This window comes from Tauraco erythrolophus, chromosome 4, assembly GCF_009769465.1.
Source record: "Tauraco erythrolophus isolate bTauEry1 chromosome 4, bTauEry1.pri, whole genome shotgun sequence".
NCBI classification, from domain to species: domain Eukaryota; kingdom Metazoa; phylum Chordata; class Aves; order Musophagiformes; family Musophagidae; genus Tauraco; species Tauraco erythrolophus.
The window spans coordinates 76,262,398-76,268,397 of NC_141468.1; positions in this window are offsets into that span (position 1 = coordinate 76,262,398).

The window sequence follows — 6,000 nt, forward strand, 5'->3', positions numbered from 1 at the left end:
AAGGGGATAATAAAATATCTTCCCAAATAAATTTGCATTAAATCTGTATAATGCCTTTATCCTATCACACGTTTTGGCCATGGAACATCTCTCTGCAAATGTAATCTGGAGAAGATTTTAGATCTGGGAACAATTAGGATATTTCGGTAATTCTGCTTTTCTGATATGCATGAAAAATAATGCAGTATTTACAAAACCCAGTGATGCTGTCATACAAGTTTTCAAATTTTTATCCCACCTGCAGTGGCCTAAAACATATGGTTTTTTTATTTAAAGAAGAGTTAGAGGATTCAGAAGACAAGAAGCATTCATAAGCCAACGGAATAGATGTACTTTAAGCTAAATAACATGAGTTGGCCAAAGCAATGCTAGACAGTCTAATGATCTTGTAACTGTACAACTGAGATAAAGGAGAATTTGAGAGTGTCACTGATAAGCCGCTGTACTAACATGGCTGATATCTATAATCCATCAGTGAACTAAAAAAGGACCAAGAAAAAGCTATGCTGGACACTGTGGTTTTGTAAGATGAGGAGATGCAGTGCAGAAAGTCTCTCAGTATATTTTCAGATTGATTTAAAGCGTCAGAAGTGGTTAAAGAACTCTGGTCTTAGCTGAACAGGTGATAAATGGAGTTAGGACTTTGCATGTGGATGAGGTAAGAAGCCAATTAACAAGTGCATATAGAAGATGGTGGTACTACTACTGCTCTTTGTATTAACAAAAGCAAGTACATGCCCCAGCTAAGTTCAAAGGCTTATGGTGTTTGACACTTTTTATATACCTAATTGTCAAAAATGCATCCCAGAAAAATGACATGTAACATCTTATCAACACTAAAAAATTGTACTGCTTCGGCTGTATTGATATACTTACTGCAAGTCAACTACCCGTAGAAATAGATGTTGATACAAACAGAAATATAGTGTTCTGCCCCTGCCCTACCATTTTCATCAAAGACCAGGATTTCCACTAAAGTATTTAGGGCTGTCAAAAAACCCCACATAGTAAAAAAAAAAAGCTTATACTAGATTCATTATGGTCACAAGTCCATAGGGCCTTGTGATGGTTTGATGAGGGGGGGTGGGTTTCTGGTGGCAGGAGAGGGGATTTGCTCCCTGTGACCTCCCCGGTTTTGGAATCGGGTCAGACCCAGTTCTGGCCACCAGATCGGACTGCCATTCCCCTTGGGGTTGAGCCAATTGGCACCTCTGCGAATTGCCCTATTTACGTTGGGACAAAGGAACCGGAAAGGTGTGCTTTTGCCCAGGAGGAGAGAGGGGAGGAGGGCGCTGGCACTGCCCCCGCTCCCAGCCAGGCCGCTGCCCATGCTGGGCCGGCACCACCCGCTGAGGATGGCGGTGGTGGAGCCACTTGGGGAACTCGGGGAGCGCCCTGCTCCCGGGGTGCCCTCTGGGCCGAGTTCACCCAGAGAGGACTGAGATCTGAGAGAAACAGCCACACAGACACCAGGTGAATGAAGATGGAACAGGACGAGGTGTGCCAGAGCTGAGTTTCCCCTGCAACCGGTGGCGAGACGGCAGGTGGCCTCCCTGCAGCCAGGACGGACTCGGTGGAGCAGAGACCCACTTGCAGCCCATGTAGAAGCTCACATTGGAGAAGAGATGCCTGAGCCTGAGGATGGTCGTGAAGCATGGGCACGGAAAGGTAGAGACGCATCCAGAATCTGTGGGACGACCCACACCGGAGCGAGTGGCAACAACTCCGTAAGAATCTGAGGCTGTGGTAAAGCCCACACTGGAGCAATCCGACAGGGAAGGATTGAATCCTGCAGGTAGGACTCACACTGGAGAAGTTTGCAGATTTTCCTCCTGAATAGGGGATCCACTGGAGCAAGGGAAAAGGGTATAAGGACTCCTCCTCCTTTAAGAAAGGAGCGGCAGTAACAACATGAGATGAACTGACCTGCACTGCCCCATTCCCTGTCCCCCTGCACCGCTGGGAGAGGAGGTAGAGCCGGGAAGAAAAGGAAAGGAGGTGGGGGTGTTGTTTTTAAGACCTGGCTTTGTTTTCCCTTTATCCTCTCAAGTAACTGGTTTTGTTTCCCTTTGTCCCTTTTAAGTAACTGTTAATGAATTGTTTTGCTTTAAGAAAGCCGAGTCTGTTTTGCCTGGGATCATGGTTGGTGGGTGCTCCCTCTGTTTTTGTCTCAACCCTCAGTCCTTTTATTATATTTTTCTACTCTTCATTTCACTGGAGAAGGAGTGAGAGAGCGGCTGTGTGGAGTTTAGTTGCCGGATCGGCCTAAACCATGACAGGCCTGATGGAATTCATCCCAGAGTTCAGAAGGAACCAGTGGATGTTATGGCAGAACCCCTTTCTATCATCTGCCGAAGGTCTTGGGAATCCAGGGAGATCCCTGCTGACTGTAAGCTAGCCAGTGTTATTCCAATCTACAAAAAGGGCATGAAGTAAGACCCAGGGGACTAAAGACCTGTTAGCCTAACCTTGGTTCTTGGGAAAATTGCGGAGAAGATTATACGGGGTACTGTTGAAAGGCATTTAGAGAATAATGCAACCATCAAGCACAGTCAGCGTGGGTTCTCAAAAGGTAAGTCCTGTTTACCTAATTTGATATCTTTCTATGAGAGGGTCACCCACTGAGTGGATGAAGGGAAGGCAGTGGATGTAGTTTTTCTGGATTTTAGTAGGGCTTTTGATACTGTCCCTCACAGCATACTTCTAGACAAGTTGTCCAGCTGTGGGATGAGCAAGTTTACGGTACACTGGGAGAAGAACAGACTTAAAGACAGAGCTCAAAGGGTTATAGTGAATGAGGATATACCTGGGTGGCTATCGATCACTAGCAGTGTTCAATTCTAGGGCCAGTTCTGTTCAATAAATTTATCGATGATCTGGATGCAGGAGTTGAATGCACCATTAGCAAGTTTGCTGATGATACCAAACTGGGAGGTGCTGTTGACTCTCTTGAGGGACAGGAGGCCTTGCATAGGGATCTGGATAGATTTGAGCACTGGCCTATGATTAGTGGGGTGAAATTTAACAAGTCAAAATGCCGGATTCTGCACCTAGGACAGAGTAATACAGGGCACAAGTATAAACTGGGAGAGGAGTGTCTGGAGAGCCGCCCTGCAGAAAGGAACCTGGGGGTGCTGGTTGACAGCAGGGCCACTGTGAGTCAGCAGTGTGCCCTGGCAGCCAAGGGGGCAAGCTGCGTCCTGGGGTGCACCAAACACAGCACAACCGGCCGGTCAAAAGAGATGATTATCCTGTTGTATTCAGCACTGGTGCGGCCTCGCTGTGAGTACTGTGTGCAGTTCTGAGCCCCACAGTTTAAGAAGGATGTGAAGGTCCTTGAATGCATCCAGAGGAGGGCAAGAAAGCTGGTGAAAGGGCTGGAAGGCATGGCCTGTGAGGAGTGGCTAAGGACTTTGGTTTTGGCTAGTTTGGAGAAAAGGAGGCTGAGGGGTGACCTCGTTGCTCTCTACAGCTTCCTGAGAGAGGGGATGTGGAAAGGGAGGTGCTGATCTCTTCTCCCTGGGATCCAGTGACAGGACATGTGGGAATGGCTCAAAACTGCACCAGGTGGGGTTTAGATTGGACATTAGGAAGCATTTCTTCACCAAGAGGGTGGTCAAACAGTAGAACAGGCTTCCTAGAGAGGTATTCAATGCCCCAAGCCTGTCAGTGTTCAAATGACATATGGACAACGCCCTTAACAACATGCTTTAACTTTTAGTCAGCCCTGAATTGGTCAGGCAGCTGCACTAGATGATGGTTGTTGGTCCCTTCCCACTGAAATAGTTTATTCTATTCTATTCATATTCATGTATTGTCCCTGTACATATTCAAGAACCCTATTAGTAGTTACATGTACCAAGAGGAGAAAGTTCAGATTTAAGCTAGGTGAGTTAAAAAAAAAAAAAAAAAAAGATGTTACACAGATTTAAACTGGAATTTGAATTCTCCCAAATTACAGGACTGTAAAAGTTCATGACACGTAAGTTTTAAAATCCTAATTAATTGAAAAGCAAATGAGCATTACACGTTATTCTTGAAAACATTAATTCCAAACTGCACATTATTACAGAAATATCCCACTTTCCAACATCATAAAAAAATAAATATGAAAAGCATTTCATTTCATCCATGTAATCCAGGATCTAAAGATATCAATGTGGAAAAAAAGAATAAGGAAAACGCAAATGCAGGAGAAAAAAAATATGAGTACATTTTGCTTACTGAAACAATAATAATTTTGATCGGGGAAAAATAGGAAATGCTAGCTGAGGGGATGCAAGCCTGCCTCCCCTTTAGTTCCTGAGATAAACATGTTTGTCATATACCCCGTTAAACAGGTAGAGGCTGTATGCAAAGACAACAATGGGGCTGAGGGCAGAGCTGCATATTAGAGCCGACGTACCGGAAAGCATCCTGCTGACGGCTAATGCTCATCCAGGGCTGCTAGCGGGGTGAGGAGGTGGCAGGAACGCAGCCATAGAGATTGTGGGCACTCGCTGAAGTTTTCTATGGCCGAAAATCATTTTCTATAACCAAAGAGCTCATGGGGAGGAAGGGGCTTCTGGGCCAGAAAAATGACTGCAGCTACAAAGCCTGGCAGAGCAGTGTGGGGGTTACACTTTGTTCATGGAAAGGTTTAAGAAATCAGTGGAAAGTGACGAGGAGTCAGAGAAGACAAAACGATGCCATTAAAGAACTGAACATGGGAAACAAGGAGTTTATGTTTTTTTCATGGATTTTTGCATTTTTCATGCATATTTTCACTCTAAGCCCTTGTATGCACTCCCAGATATCTGCCAAGACAGAAGAAAACGAAACCAACTCCATTTTCCCACCTCTACTCCCGCGCAAGAGATTTTTTTATCCCTTCTTTTTTATCTCAGGCTTTCCTAATGACTTATTTTTCTTATTCATCATGCATGCCGTTCTGCCTGCCTCTTGTTCGTTTATACATCTCATCGCGCTGCACACCTTCCAGGATACGGAGGTTGCCAGAGTGACGATGCATATTTCAAGGGTGACAAAAGAAGTCATTCATTTGAATAACACACCAAAATTTGTGCTGAATATTCCCAAGCACATCAGTACTTGGCAGACAATCATTCTCCTTGACAGTCTCTTCATAAGGATGTACCAAGTGAAGATTATGCAGAACAGGCTGTAAATGCAAACTGGGTTGTGTTGGAAAACCAGCAAAGTCAAGGCAGCTTGATAACATATAGTTTGGAGCTCCTGTAGTTATAAGACCCCGTGGATCAATTTTTGAAATCCCTGGTCCCGTTATAAATTCCACAAACAATATTCTGCTCCTGGATGTTAACATGCTGAGTGTAGCAAGGAATCAGTTTACAGAAGTCCCTGTAGGGAGAGCAATGATATTACAAGCATCTGTTGTATTTTCAGAAGCATTATGCTGCCTTTTCACTTAGGGGTTATTACTATGAACAACCACCACACATGAAAAAGCCACAAGCCACTGGAAATAAAGCAGGAAAAATTAAAAGGAAGGTGCACAGTGCTTAGAAGTTCTTTGGAAATCTCTGTACTTATGCAAAAACTTTCTTTAGAAAGTCTCAAAACAACACGCAAAATTCTATGTATTCTATAGATGGCATTACTCAAACTCTGGGCTGTAGTCTTTAATATCTTTATATGCATCAGAGGAACTCAAGCCTCAGGCTTCACTGTGCTGGGATCTTCACAAATGCAGAACAGAAGGGAACCAGGCCCACAAGAACTTACAGTCTAAGAAACACACAAAACTCAAGCAGCAAGGCGGGGCAGCAATGACTTAGGCTATCTCACTCGAAGGTCTTCCAAACAGTGCAGGCTAAGTACTATCTTCTAGCTTGTCCTACCAAAAATCTCCAAACAAATACAATTACGATCAAGTAACTTAAAAATACATTTTGGCCTAAAGGAAGGCTCATCTCTGTATCATACTGATATTCCTTATCCTGTATTATGTGCGGCTGCATTTTAATATATGATAGGATT